Raw genomic sequence first — 15,398 nt, 5'->3', positions numbered from 1 at the left:
TGGAGGCGGGGTCCTAAGCAGGAGCCAATCAACGCCGAGCGGAGTCGGGTTGCGAGTCCAGGATTCCCTCCTAGATCGGTTGCCCGGAAAGCGGGGACGAGCCGCGTTAGGCCAGCGGCGTGCAGTCGGGAGCACTTGGCTTTTAGCTACTGCAGCTTCACTGAGCTGCATAAACCCGAGAATAACTCTCCCGACTTACACTCCTGTATATAGCAATGCTGCTCAACGTCTTCTAGACAGCATAGGCGAAGCAAGCCTTCCCTCAACTACCAATCACCGACCCCAACCGGGACAGTGAAACTGAGCTATGCTTTTAGAAAGCCTTTTACTTTTTTGTTAGCCGCCTCAGCAGGTCGGATAACTTTGGTTTTCTGCCTTTTTTTTTTTCTTTCTTTCTTTCTTTCTTTCTTTCTTTCTTTCTTTCTTTTCTTTTCCTTTCTTTTGTTTTGAAAAGTTTGAACATCTGTTCTGTAACTCGAGAGGCATGTTTAGCTACTACTCCCCTATCTCTGGAAGAATAAAATTAATCAAAAGTTACCCCCCCCCAAAAAAAAACAATGATTGCCTGAGTTCAGTTCGCAACAACCTATGACAAAAGAAACAGGGAAAGTGGGGCTGGAGAAAGGAAGTCTTTTGTTTTATGCTCGCCTCTTCTCTGGTTCTATCTTCAGCTTCTTAGGCAAAATAGGACCTTAGAAAACGTTTCTTGTCGTTTTTACTTATATGCTTCTCATTTTCTGGGGTCTTTCATAGGTTGCTCTACTTGAATTGTCTCCCATTTCGCTGTGTAAATAACATTCAGTTCTAAAGAAAGCCGCCAGGTACTAAATTCACATAGCCATTCCTTCTACTTGGGCAAACATTTACTATTTTCTGTAGTTAGTCCACAATTATTCTGTAATTATCTTTCTAAAAAAAGCTAACACTAAAAATGTAACCAACATTTCCACTTGAATTCACCCAATCCGAGCTACAAGAAAAAGTGTGTGGAGAAATCTGTTTTCCATTAGGCAGTTTTTCACCCTTTGCAAGCAAGAGGTGGTTGACATTGTAAAATGAAAATCTTAAAAATGTAATGGCCAAATCATCTATGTCAAGGGTCACATTGAGTAGATAAGTACATCATATTTTAAGATGAATTTTCCTTTTATTGTTCTATATTTTTTAAGAAAAGAAAAGAAAAAAAAACACTCATTGATGATCAGCCTTTATTTCTGATGGACAAACACTTCAACCTCGGACTTCCTGGTTGACCTCCGGAAATGTGTGCTGGGTTCTCTCTGATATGTACAGTAGGGATAGTGTAGATAAAAAGAGATAACAGCCCGCAGATACTTTTCTCTTCTTTCTATGGTTTTCCTCTGTTGTTTAACTTGCCTAATATAATTATACCAAAGAAAGAAATGGACATTTCCTTCTTTTCCAATCACGTTGCTTCTGTAGTTTATGTATTAAATTTTACGTATTGCTAGCCATTAGGTCTATTGAATATTTTAGAAATTATGCTTAAAAGCATCTTAAGTGCCCTTTAAAGATGCATAAGAAATGGAAAAGGCTTAATAGATTAATCTTGGAAGGAGACAAAACAATATAGGCAAAGCACACTGGTTACAGAGAACATGAAGCCTTATTAACCCAAACAGATGCAATCAGGGTAAAAGTTGGAAGCTCAAAGTCAGAATTAAAAATATAAATCACTCATTAAGCTTTAAAAACTCACAAAATCACAAGATCATATGTATTAAACAATTTCTAATCGTCAAAATAAATTTTCCAAGATTTCGACGTTTTCTTTGAGGTCTCAACATCCTAGATTGCCACTAAGATAGCTTCGACGGTTTAAAATACCCCTTTCACCTACTGAAGGACTCTCACTCGGTGATGGGAATACAAATACTTTCCCCATTTAACCAGGAAGTTTCAGAGAATGTACTGTTTCCCCTGAGGAGTGGAAGTGGTGTGGAGACTCTTGCTAGTGTGTGCTACTTCTCCCATCAGACCCAGGCACAATTAGAGCCACACCCTTTTTATTTATTTATTTATTTATTTAAGATGTAAGTTCCAGATTAGCTGCTCTTGTGCTGGGCTGCTGACATTCTCCCTTCTGAGCAATACATGATGTTCATGTCTAGGATCAGCAACTTTCTTTCTTCTGTGCTATGTAGATGTGTTGATAAAGAAGACAGGATACTGAAATGAAAATGCATGACAATTAAGAAGAGAATGTTCAGTGTATACTGTTTAATAGCGTGTCTTAACACTTTATACTAAAGTATACTTTATAAATAGTAGAGCACATATAATTCTATTTCTATGTAGCGCTATGGAAATTAAACAGTAACAAAAGGTTCCATGTTTTAAAATGACATAATACATTTTCTCACATCTTTTAAAAATGGATGTTTAGTTGGATACCTATGTTTTATACAAACTATTTCTTGACCAATTTTAAGAATGAATGCTGTACATATACAAAGTGAATTAAAAACATGTTCTTTTTTTGAGCAACAACAAGTGATTTATAAAACTAACATGTTTGACAAAAAAACCCAGAAATTAAAAAAAAAATTTTTACTCATTGTCTTTATTTACTCATTTTGAATTGTTACTAAAATAGTCTATCTCAAGTTCTAAATACACAGGAATGAATAATAAAACCTTATTTTTGAGAATCCACTTTTTAAAACATGTACAATAAAGTAGAAAGATTTTTAAAAATGCCTGTCTTCAAATACAAAAACACTGTGAAATGTTATTCAGTTTGCATCATTTCTCTAATAATTTACTGAATAGTCTACACGTAATCATACATACATAAAAATTAATGAATATTTAAGCCATGTATTCTAGGTGAGAGAGACAACTGTTATTTTCTTTTAACTTTCCACAATACTGATATTTACCTTAATATCTATGCCTCTAAAATAGCTTAGGGTTTTAAGATGAGAAATACTTAGAATTTCTCTTCTTAAGTACTATAATATATTATAGTACTTTCAGTGGGTAGGGTTTATGCATTTTCTAATAGCAAAAGTGGCTCAATGGGTTTATCTCTGCATATCTAGTAACTGCATCTGTAGATGTGTGGGAACACCTGGCCCTCTGGAATGTTACCAGCCAAAGCCAACAAGCTAAATACTGGCCACACAACAGTGAGTCACCGAGCTGCCTCTGGAACCATTTCTTTTGCATTTACTGTCCAAATGCAAGCTCATCACAGAAGAGCGACTACTTAAATGAACTGAAAAGCCTACCCTGTAGAAGAATTGATAAAGAAAAAGAAACATTGTATCTTGGTTAACAGATACTGAAAACTACATTTCCAATTACAATCACAATGTAAAGGTTTTTCCACTGCCTAAGAAAATCATTTATATATTTACATTAGCATGATTTATGTAGCGTATACAAAACATTTACATGCAGTCTAATGAAAATACAAAACACACAAAAATAAGTTTCACCTGCACTCTCAGCATCAGGCTTAGCTAGCAAAAAGTCAAGAGTATACTTTGTATCTCTATGACACGGTATTCACTTGGGTGGGTATGAGATAAGTAGCAAAACTCAAGCGATTACAATCACAATTTTCAACTGCAACCATTGAATTCATTTAGTATAGATTAACTAGGAAGCGTTTACTGGAGTGTTGCTAATGTGTCACTGTAGTGCTTAGATTACACAAAGAATTCAAAATGTTTTAAATATACCATTATATAAGTAATATTAAGAGATCTGATTATGACAAGAAAAAATGTGTCACATGTTACTCAAAATCATTTTATACATGGTTAATATTTTTAAGAATGAGATTCTTTTTCAAAAGTAATTTTGTGTGAGGAGGCTCTTTCTATCCAGTATTCACTCCTGTTTTTCCATAAATCACCAGTGTGGATATGAGGACATAATTTAACTTATGCCAAATGCTTCTTCACATGTTCATGATTCACCATCTTAAAATCTATCATCTCTTTATCCAGATATTTAGCTGTCAAGGAAAGCAGAGATAATTTAGTGACCACCAGGGGGCATCAGGTCCTCTGGGTGTCCTAGCCAATCAATTTCACCCTTGGAAAATATACATTTTATTATATATATGTATAATAAAACCCTATTGCTAATTTTAGATTTCTTCTTTATATTTGTATCCATCTGCCAAAAGCCTTCATAAAAATATTGTTATGTAACCAACTTAATTTTACAGATGCCAAGTTAACAGAATAGGCTAAAGGAAGCCTTAAAAGGTAAAATATGTTTCACAGAAATCTCTCAATGATTTTAATGGTAAGCATCTGAGCACTTGTAGCCTCAGGTTGAAGGCGTGGGTAGCATTTTTTTTCCTTACTTCCCACCTAGTTCTCTGCAAATCTTTTAACCTAGAAATTTTCCTCCCTTGAAAGAGTGTTCTGGTCCTGGGTCTCTCAATAGAGCTCGTCTTTTAAGAAACTTTTAACTCTCTAACTTGAAGAATGTATCAGAGACTCCTTCTCAGACTATGCATATGCCACATTTAATACAACAACTGGAATAGTAAAGAGCAAAGAATGGCTGGCTAATCTTAAGGGCCCTGTAAAAAGATCTAAATAATTAGGGACTTGAATATCTCATCTTAGTACAGAAAGGCTTCTGTTATGAACAGTGAAATGCATGCATGGTGCCCCCTAGTTGCAAAATTGAAATTCTATTGGCAGGATCTTCTCCGTGATGCTGAAGGCTGTGCCTCACAGTATGCATTGACCTGATCAGTGTTTGCCCTCTGAGAAGAAACAGTCATATTTGTACAAGACAAAAACAGTCCTGGAAGGAGAGGATCTTCACTCAAATGTGTCTGGATATCAACAATGTTGGAAGTGCCAGCAGATCAGAATAGTCTGGCTGAGAATAAAATGATCCCAAGTTCCTGAGAAATGTGTTCATGCAAGGAAAAATCCAGGACTGGGCTTGAAATTTGTTGGCTAAAGTCCTGAATTTTGGATTCAAGGCCTCAGAACCTAGCAACTTATCTGTCCCCTGACTCCACACACGGAGATGTTCTGGGTTGCCAGAGGCCAGAGGCCAGGGAATCGTTATCCTTCTTATTTAGGAACTGCATTTTTTAGTTACCATAACACAACAAAGAGTCCTGTTCTTGGAGTTACTAATCCATTATTTACTTCTGTTTTTCTTCTTTTCACCCTTTTCTTTTTTAGTCTTCCCTTTTTAACTTATTTGGCAAACAAAACATGACAAAACACTTCAGAATTCTTTATATAATAAAACAAACAATAATAACATACATGTTCACAGCATGAGTACTCAGATATATTAACAGCAAACCCGAGAATACAGCAATGGTGACCTTATAAAGTGTGTTCATACAGAAATAAGCCACAGAGTAAAGGTTGTCAATGCATGTCTCTAGACAATCTTTTATTGGTGTGACTTAATTGTTCTGAGGCTTACTGCCTCCATCTGCTAATCTAGGCCTTGTCCAGGAAGCTCCTAGCCTCTGTACTATCAATCCCTAAAATGTCTTTAGCCTCTGAAACTTACTGCTGAATAAATTCAGCCTTTCTAGCCCTTTCTGAACTCAGGCTGGATGGTCAACTCATTTGTTCTGGCCCCAAATTCCTCTCCACATTAATTGACTGGAAGTGGCTTCTTTTAACTTCTGCCTGTATTGCCCTGCTTGGCCTCATACTAACCATGGCAATGTGTTCTAATCATCTGGCTCCTTCTCATTCTCTGGATCATTCTGTCTTCACCTGCCATTCTCCCTTCATCTTGCCTCTGTAAAATTCTCCAGGTAAAACTGCCTTCTCTTCTCTCCCTCTGCACTTTTCCCTCTTACATTGCCTCTATTTCCTCACAGAGTTGGGCATATCCTATCTTGTCCAATCTTTCTCTGATTCGTCATTTTGTCAGCCTCTCAATTAGACATCACTTTCAAACATGGGTACTTCCAACTACCTTCATTGTTTGGGATTAAAGGTGTGTACTAAGGGTGGGCCTCATTCCAGCCAGATCAAACAGACCTACAAGGTCTTTAGATGTGATCAGAGGAGCCATGCTGCTGGATTAAGACTCCTCTACACATTTCAAGTTGTTAACTGTGTTCATCAACTTAGTAACACCTATAGCCCACAGAAACACTGCATGAGACATCCCAAGCCTTTTGACCAAATCCACCAAGAAATGGCATTGGATCACCACCTCATTCATAGATACCTAAGGAACAGAGCTCTTGAGAGTGAAAATATACAACCAAAACATTCTTTATTGAAGAAGTTCCAACATTTTCATCTAAGCTCACAATTTTTACACACCAAGTCAATATTGTATGCAGCAAGACAATGCATAAGATGAATTCAAACATCTAAGTCTTCACACAGTTCATTCTTTCATTATTTTAAAAGGTGTAATAATGAAAGTTATAGCAACGCGATTGTTAAAGACAGTGCTGCTCATTTAAGCTTGGGATGAAAACTTGAAAGAAAATTGAACTCACATATAAAAGATTATTATAACGGAACACCATAGGGACAGATAAAGTTTGAAGAGATGGCCCTTTTCATGACTGATAAGCTTTGAAGTCTTGCACTATGGTGAATAAATGCTTCTCTCTCTTCCTCCTCCTACTCCCTATCTTCCCTTCTCTCTCTCTCTCTCTCTCTCTCTCTCTCTCTCTCTCTCTCTCTCATATGGTGCACCTCAGAGCACCTAGTTTACTTTTATACACTAATCTCTTCTGGAAACACACACACACACACACACACACGAGTGCACACACATGTGAGTGTCACTACTACCACCAAAAATCCAATACCTTACCAGTTTCTAAGTATTCATTCTCCTTAGCATGATGCAAGCACAGTGCCCACAATTGAAATCGCATTATTTGCTTCTGGAGATTCCTTCTAAGCCTCTTCCAGAGCCTTTTGTTGGTTTCTTCCAGTAAGAATTACAGTTTGTGAAATTTCAGCTTACAATATTTCAGCACCAGGGAGGTTAACCATTCCTGATTGTAATGTTGGGTAGGCCTTGGAGAATTTGAATGTTAGAATTTTGATCTTTCAGGACTTGCCACGGTCTTTTGAGATTATGATTGGGGCCTCTGTCCTTCACCCAGTCAGGTCTATCAGTTGCCTCTGCTTGCTCAAGTTTGTCTTGGGCTCCTCTATTCATTTTGTTCTTTACTAGTTTTCATAACCCAACAGTAATACTTTTACTTACACTATTCTTGTGTCTCTGACCTGAAGGTTTGACATGAAGACAGAGGAATTTTAATTTAAGTTTAGTGGTCCCCACATCACTGCTTGAATATGCACTAAATACTAAGTCGTTGAATAAATTAATAAATAATTTTCAATTAGTTTCCCACATAATTTATCATTATCTCTTAAAGGTTACTTCTACCGAAATGTTTGGCAAAGACATTTCCTCCCATTTAGATTATCTAGAGGCAAGATTTTTGGCAGTGCCATTAGTAATAACAATTCAAGTATACAGATTACTAGAGTCTCTAATATGTAACATTCAAAAGAGGAAAAATATATCTGAGGATGTATATTCATTTTTAAAGAGAGCTATAAATATTAAAACAGGGAAGATAATTATTAGGGAAATGGGAGAATTAAACAGGATAAGTTCTCATTATAAATGCTTAGTGCATTAATTAAAAAAAAAGAATCCCTGGCAGAATGAAGTCAGGCAGCTCATCTCAGATTGAGCTGGGCTGCTTAGAAGTGAAGGATGCTAACAAAGGCATAGATCTTAGCTCATAAAAACTATCCTTTATCACCCAATTTCTTAAAAATAAGTCGCATAAAAGCCCTAGAGCAGGGGCTCTTTAGAAACCTCTAGAATAAGCATAAGCAATGTTCTGGTGCACTTCCCAAACACAACCCTCAGAGAAAGCCCAGTTGAAAGCATTCAGATCTCATATGGGCAGCACATTGAAATACTCCAGGAAGCGTTTTAGGGCTTCATCTTCAGCCAGTTGATTTACTTATTCATTTAATCATTATAATATGTCCTCAGAGTTGGGGAACTTGCTATTGAGCATCACTCTTCAATATACACACATTGTGAACTTTATGCACAAATAAAAACTTTACAGCCACATTAAGATATAAATGAATAGGCATATGTTTTAATAATTATTTTTGTCTAGAGTAAGATATGAAAACTGTAATTTCAATGTATGGAAATAGTCCAATTTCTAATTCTCTGGATCACATGTGTTTAATGCTTTTCTCTGCTGGAGAATATATGTCAGAGTATCCCCAAAATCCTTTTATAAGCATGGCTTGCATAAAGAGAGGGGGATGAATTTGTGCATAACTAACCTACTTCAAAGGGATGAAAAGACCTCTGATCCAGGACTCACATCCAGGGGACTACATTGGAGAGCAGCATTTTTCAGGTGGGGTGTGTTCAACACCCACACATGATAAGTTTATCTCCCATGGAGATAATGGGATACCACAATGGATCCTTGTTTAATTCATCTGAAGTGAGGCCTTGGCTTGTGCTCTCAACATGATAATAAAACCCTGAAACTTAAGAAAAATTTAAAAAAAAAAAGCTTTTATTTAAAAGAGTTGTGAAATTGTAAAAATTCTACAATTTTCCCAGAAACTGCAAAAATACAATATGCATTAAATAAATGATACATACCTATGCAAATCAAATAATATAAAGTGCAACATTTATGATTAGTTGGTTTTATTTCTCAAATATTCTTCAGGTTCCAACAAGTTGCTGAATGTGCTGAGAGCTCATTCCAGTTGAAGAATGACTTTGTGCTGTAAGGAAAGACCACAACAGATTAACCCACTTATACTCTGAAATATACACTTGGCTGCTCATTTACTCATTAAAAACATTAAAATAGTTTCCTTTAAACTATTTTAATAAACTAGTTTGTTTATTCCTTACTACTATTTTGGGGTTAGGAGTGTATTCAAGATCTCATATATTCCAGGCAGTTGTTCCAACTCTGCTTTGCAACCCAGTGTGCCACACTATTACATACAATGCTTCTGTAATATTCATACATAGAGGTTTTGATAGGATCATATATTTTTCTTTCTCTGGAATAAATTCCTATTCTGGGTTTCTTTCAGTTGTTGTGGTTAAAACAGAGGAAACTTAACGAAGGAAAGAGTTTGTTAGTTTTATACTTCCAGGCATATCAGTGACTGAAGTCAGGACAGGAACTTGAAGCTGAAATGATTGAGGAATGGCTTACTGACTCATTACCAACCATGCTTAGTTTGTTCTCTTACAGAGCCCTGGATCATGTGCCTGGGGAAGAGAACCACCCACAGTGGACTGGACCCTCCTGCATCAATTAACAATCAAATAATTCCCTACAGACATAGTCACAGGCCAGTCTAATCCAGGTAATCCCTCAGTTGAGACTTTTTTCACTAGTGACCCTATGGAATTGACACATAAAGCTAACTACAATGACACCCAAAAACATATTTTATGATATGTCACACAGCAAAAATATATCACCAAAGTAATGTTTCCATGTATTCTGTTCTGTCCAGCAAAATCAGTTTCTTTGTGTCTTTGTTGAGATATTCTATAATCACTGTTTATTTTTCACCACCAACTTTAGGTATTCAGTGATTTCTTACTATGATATTAATCTCCATACCTCCCTTGTATCATGATGGTCAAAACTTTCAGTCTGATAACTTGTCATCTGTACAAACTCTTTGGTGAGATGTCTCTGTCTTTCTTGCCCCAGTTTTTTAAATTAGATGTCTTAAATAACTAAGTTGTTGAGATTTCTGTATGTATTATAAATATCTGGTTTACCAAGATATCCTGGTTTCTAGTTTTTCAATCTCTTTACTGAATCTTGTATATGGGAAAAAATTAGGGTGAAGCTCAATTCAGTACATTGTCTATGGTTTTACATTGGCTGTCAACTCCTCACCTTATATTTGCTCCTTAGGTCTTTACTAAATTCATAGTTTCACAAATGCAATTTAAGTCTGTTATCCACTTTTTATAGATATGATATTTAGGTATGGGTTCTCCCACCAGCCTAGACTCCTGATCATCTAATGAAATTCTTTAAAACACTGCAAACTCAATTACTACCCTTGTGTCTACTTCTCCTTTCTGGTGGATTCTACAAATTCACATTCTGGTGAATTCTACTAAGGCACTTTTCAAGTGTTTTGGGATCTATCTGGGGATCAACAACGTTGAAGTTTAGATATGCAAATATTTTTTTAACTTCTCCACCTTTCATTGAACTGTTATGTCTGCTTATTATTATTATTATTATTATTATTTCCCCTTTCTTCTCATAATGGTTATAGATATTAGAGAAATGTTAATGACTGAATAAAATTTGTCTTCATGGCCCATAAATTCTGCATAGTTGTCCCATTTGTGAGAAAAGAGTATGATGTAAGTTCAGAGAATCATTACTTGGAAATAATAAATGTTGTTAATATGATAAAATTGATTGGAAAACTATTTTTAATCAAAGTACAAGAAAAACTATTTTAGGAAATCATATTCATTGCTAAATCCTGAATAATGAGATGAAGGAAGAAACTAGGCTAAAATCTGAAGAAAGGATGTCCAAGGTCAACAGTACTATTCCTATCAAGTCCCTAAGTTGTCACTGAAGCTGATAGTTTTTAACTAACACACTGAAAGTCAGTGCATCTAAAGTTGAAAAGGAGAGTTTAATACTAATTGGGGGTTAATTGCAAGAGGCCAGGTTAGGTGAATCTTGTAGGCCCAGGCAAGGAGTTTTCGATTAAATGGGAAGGCTTCTTAATTTGAAGCTCTAAATAAGGAAGTAACGTGTCTCTCATTTTAAGCTGTGACTTTGGGTAATGGAGAAAACAACATGAGGAAAACAGGTAGTGAATGTTTTAAGACATCTCAATGACAGATAGTGGAATTATGGGTCTAAATAACAGCAGTGTAGGTATGGGAGCATCTTGTATTTCTACCAATATTTTTCAGTACAGTGAATATGACTTGTAGTAAAATGTAGGGAGGGACTGAGCTATGAAAAGATAAAGATTAAATATTCTGAGAAATTGATTGAATTTACTAAAAATGACAAATTTCTTACAAACTAGGTTAGGTGAGGTGATGAGCATCCATTTGGATTTATTAACTTTAGATGCTTACTGTACAGATTACCAAGTACACAGAGATAGAAGTCGTGGCATCAGAGAAGAGGCTACTTGCACAACTACAAGTACCATGCTAGTAGTTAGAGGCATTGAACTGGACATAGAGAAAGAAGAAAGCAGTGAGTACCCTGAATTTCACTCTTCAGAGTTTGTCAAGAAATAAAGGAAGGAAACATCAAAGAGGAGAGCATGGTGTCTCAGAAGAAAATAAAGCATGTTTCAAGAAAATAAGTGCTCAGCCCTGCCAAACGCTCACCAGACACCAGGCAAGAGAATTTGAAGCAGGCAGATAAGGGAAGGGTTTTACACTGAAACATTAGCAAAGGCAACTTGTATAATTATCCCCATGTTAGCCTAAGCAGAAACTAAAAGAAAAAAATTAGGTTACTTTTTTGAACTAATTTTTTTTTCTTTTTCCCTTCCATTTTGGACTGAAAATCCAGTGCAGCTCTTCGCATGTACTAGGCACATTCTCTACAGCTCACACCACCACACGATCTACTATCTAAGGAGGGCATGGAAACAGAAGATAAATCATGTGATTGCTTATAACGTTTCATGATATTGTAGAATATGTGAGATTGGAAATTAATGGCAATATATTTGAAACTAGTTAGACATATATTTTCCTTATATAAAGAATTTAAAGGTCAGGGTTGCCTTGTGAATAAACTGAAGCCACAGAATCAAGCACTGGGAGGCTCTTGAAACTGAGCCCAAAATGACAACTTCCAAGTTACTAAAATCTATTTAAGATATATTTTTCAGGACAAGGGTTCTGAGCCCTAAGATCTTATGCAAAATGATCTCAAGATAGTGGAAGAATTAAAATTCCCCCACTAAGATCTGAAAACTGAGAACTCCAGTGTGGACATAGAGAAGAGGGCTGCAGTCAGCAGCTATCAAACATGTCAGGATTATCTACAAAGTCCTCCCTACATTAGATTACTGCACAAAACTCCTTACTACAACCAATTAACCTCACATTTCCACTAAACTCAAGGCACCCGAATTCCTTAGCTTCTTGATGTACACTCAATGTAAGTGCATTCATTGTTGACAAAACTACAATGAAGTCTATCTTCTCCAAAGACAGATGCTCTCTTACCTTGTTTGCAAGTCAAGAGGGGAGCAATTGCTAGATTATCTGTGTAATCACTGTATTAGAACCAGTCCTTGCCTTTCTACCCCTGCTGTTGGATGGCTTTTGTTTCTAAAGTTAATAGAATGTCTTCATGCTCCAGGTTCCAGTTGTGAGGAGGTAGATGTATGATGATAGATGTTCCACAGGAATAGATGCAGCCAAAATCAGGGTGCCATGGCTTGTAATCAAGCTTATTTATTTATTTAATGTTTTTATCTACGGTTTTCCCTCCCTCCTCTCCTCCCAGTTTCCTTCTTTCCAACTCCTCCTCTTCTGTTTCTCTGCAGAAAAGGTCAGGCCTCTGTGGATATCAACCGTGGCACTTCAAGTTGTAATAAGAGTTGGAGCCTCGTTTCCTATTAATACTAGATGAGGCGACCAAGTAGGAGGCAAGGGTCCCATAGGCAGGCAACAAAGGCAGGTGGAAAGAGACAACTTCTCTACCCACCATGATTTCCTCCTTCCAGCCATCAAATAGCAGGATAGGAAGCCAGAGCTGGCTGCATCTCTTTATATGCATAAAAATGACCATACATAGGTACTAATGTTATATACATCACAGGCTTACTATCAGTGTAAGTTTATGTGAGTTTCTGTAAGAGGTAGAGATTTTGAGGTTTGTTTGTTTGTTAAATGAAAATATATAGTGTTTTGAAAGAGGTCTAGATGTTGGTTAAGTAAGTGCTTAGATACTGTTTAAGTAAGTACTTATTGTCAAGTAAGTAAGTTAGTTACTTTTATGTTGCTGTGATAAAACACCATAACCAATAGCAATTTCTAAAAGCAATTAATTTGTTCTGGCTAAAGGTCCGGAAGGGTACCGAGGCCATCTTGGTAGGTAGAAATCTTGGACAAGCATGACAAAAAAACATGCTTGGTCAGAGCAGCAAAATCTGATTGGTTGTTTTTATATCTTCTTCTGTTACTTTATTCTACATTTAGTTTATTTCCCTAATCTCTGCCTCCCCCAACCACCCCCCACGTGTGTGTGTGCCTGTCTGTCTGTCTGTCTGTCGTCTGTCAGTCAGTGTCTTTGTATATGGAGAGGATGTGTTGACTGTGAAGCTACTATCCAGATACTTTCTAGATCACAGTTCAAAAGTTTTCAATAACCATGTGAAGGAGAAAGAGAGAGAGAGAGAGAGAGAGAGAGAGAGAGAGAGAGAGAGAGAGAGAGAGAGAGAGAGAGAGAGAGAGAGAGAGAAGGAACTTTNAGAGAGAGACAGAGAGAGAGAGAGAAGGAACTTTGAAATTAGACCCCAAGCTGCTTCTCTTCCTATCCTGACTCCCCAATAATCACTAACACTTAGGAGGCAGAGGGAGGTGAATCTCAGAGTTTGAGTCCTGCCTGGTCTCCAGAAGACTTCACAGAGATACCCTCTCTAGAAAAACCAGGGCGGGGGGAGGGACAGAGATAGAGACAGAGAAAGATAGAGACAGACACACAGAGAGATTGATTCAGAAGGAGACAAGGAGTGGTAGTCAGTGAATTCTTGCTGTTCTCCAAGCCTCATGTAAGAGTAAAATTTGTCTGAGTATCCCTGAGAATTTTTGGAACACTTAAACCACAGAGATTTCATGATTTTCTTCTCCCAGTTCCCACAAAAAATATTTCCAGAGTTAGGGAAAAAAAAAGGGAAGCCAAGCTGGGTGTGGTGGAATACTCTTTAATGCCATCATTGTGGAGTCAGAGGCAGGCAGATTTCTGAAGTCAAAGACTGCCTGGCAGGTGGAACCCTTTCCCAAGAAACCCTGTTTCAAATAAATAATTAAATAAGCAAGTAAGTAAATAATTACACACATACAAATAAATATGCATGCATACATACATACATATTACAAATAATGAGAACTAAATGGCATGGAGCTGCACAGAGTTTGGATGCCACCTACCCACCCCACCTCCATCACATTCCTGTACTATCATACATGTAAAACATACATGCACACACAACATAAACATGTACAGCTGCCTACTATCACACTAATGCACACAGACAAACAGACAGACAGATGACAGATATGCTCCCACTCATATGCACATATGAACACACACACACACACACAAGGATATATTTTGAAGTTAAGTTAAATAGACAATAAACTAACAAGAAATCAAAATCAAAAAACTTTCTGAGGTAAACATACTGCTGCCAATACATTCACAGAACAAGAAATTAAACACACACATAGACACACACACACCTTTCTTTTAATTTGGAGGGAAATAAATGAAATCTCTGTGATCTGTCACGTGCAGATCACAGGTATAGGAAATCTGTCATCTAGAGAAACAATATCTCAATGTTCTCTCTGTCAGCAGGGCTTATTGCATTTTATATAAACTTTGTGTTAGCATGTATGACATTGTTCTCCAGACGAAAGGTATTTTCAGTATTAGGCCCCTTTTCTGACTATTCAGGCATAAGTTGCATTATAACACAACCTAAGACACTACTGCATTAAATTATATTTTCCTGGATTCCATTGTGGCCACCATGTCAAAGTTTTCAATATATTTTGTCTACTATCTCACCGTTAACTCTCATCTACTTTTAAAGAATGTTTTATAACTCTAGTTTTAATATCTTGAATCAGACTAAGTTCTAATATTTTGCTTTTATGAAAAAAATATATAAAAGGGACAGAATTAATGGTGCCTGCTCATTAACTGTCTATGACATTTTGCATTAAGTCAAGTTTTACAGATATAAATCTTTGGGAAATATTTTCCTAGTTATTTTCCCAGTTCTTTTTGTCACCAAGAACTAGATGTTAAGATGGTATTGCTAAAGACACTGCTCAAACCTTGTCTATAAACAAGAAAAATCATAAAAAAACCAAGCTGGAACTAACCTAGAGAACAGGAGGCTCTACAAACGATAACCCTGACCCTTCTAGAATGGCAATACACAGCTGTTTTCCATAACATCTTCATGCCTTCAAACCAGTACCTTGTGGGAGACCTCTATACATTATTGGAGAAATCATGCTCTGAGTGCTTGATGTGTAGCAATCCCTCTCTTTGCACCACAGCTTCTGGGTGCTGGTGATGAGGTAATACTTCTCAAAATATTTCACCATATACAATT

At 36.7% G+C, this 15,398-nt stretch overlaps 1 long non-coding RNA gene across 1 annotated transcript in view; it reads right to left on the bottom strand.

Annotated features, from left to right (window-relative positions):
* Positions 1-2,074: 2,074 nt before the first annotated feature.
* LOC110292093 overlaps positions 2,075-15,398 on the bottom strand; it is a 48,111-nt gene continuing 34,787 nt past the window's right edge. The window contains exons 2-3 of the long non-coding RNA XR_002377646.1: positions 8,659-8,786; positions 2,075-2,190 (exon numbers count right to left, since the gene is read on the bottom strand). This is a non-coding gene — a long non-coding RNA (uncharacterized LOC110292093). The remainder of the gene's footprint in view (positions 2,191-8,658; positions 8,787-15,398) is intronic.

The sequence above is a fragment of the Mus caroli genome, chromosome 4 (assembly GCF_900094665.2).
Source record: "Mus caroli chromosome 4, CAROLI_EIJ_v1.1, whole genome shotgun sequence".
Taxonomy (NCBI): domain Eukaryota; kingdom Metazoa; phylum Chordata; class Mammalia; order Rodentia; family Muridae; genus Mus; species Mus caroli.
The sequence above is the reverse complement of the archived record's forward strand: the minus strand, read 5'-3'. Positions and strand labels throughout refer to the sequence as shown.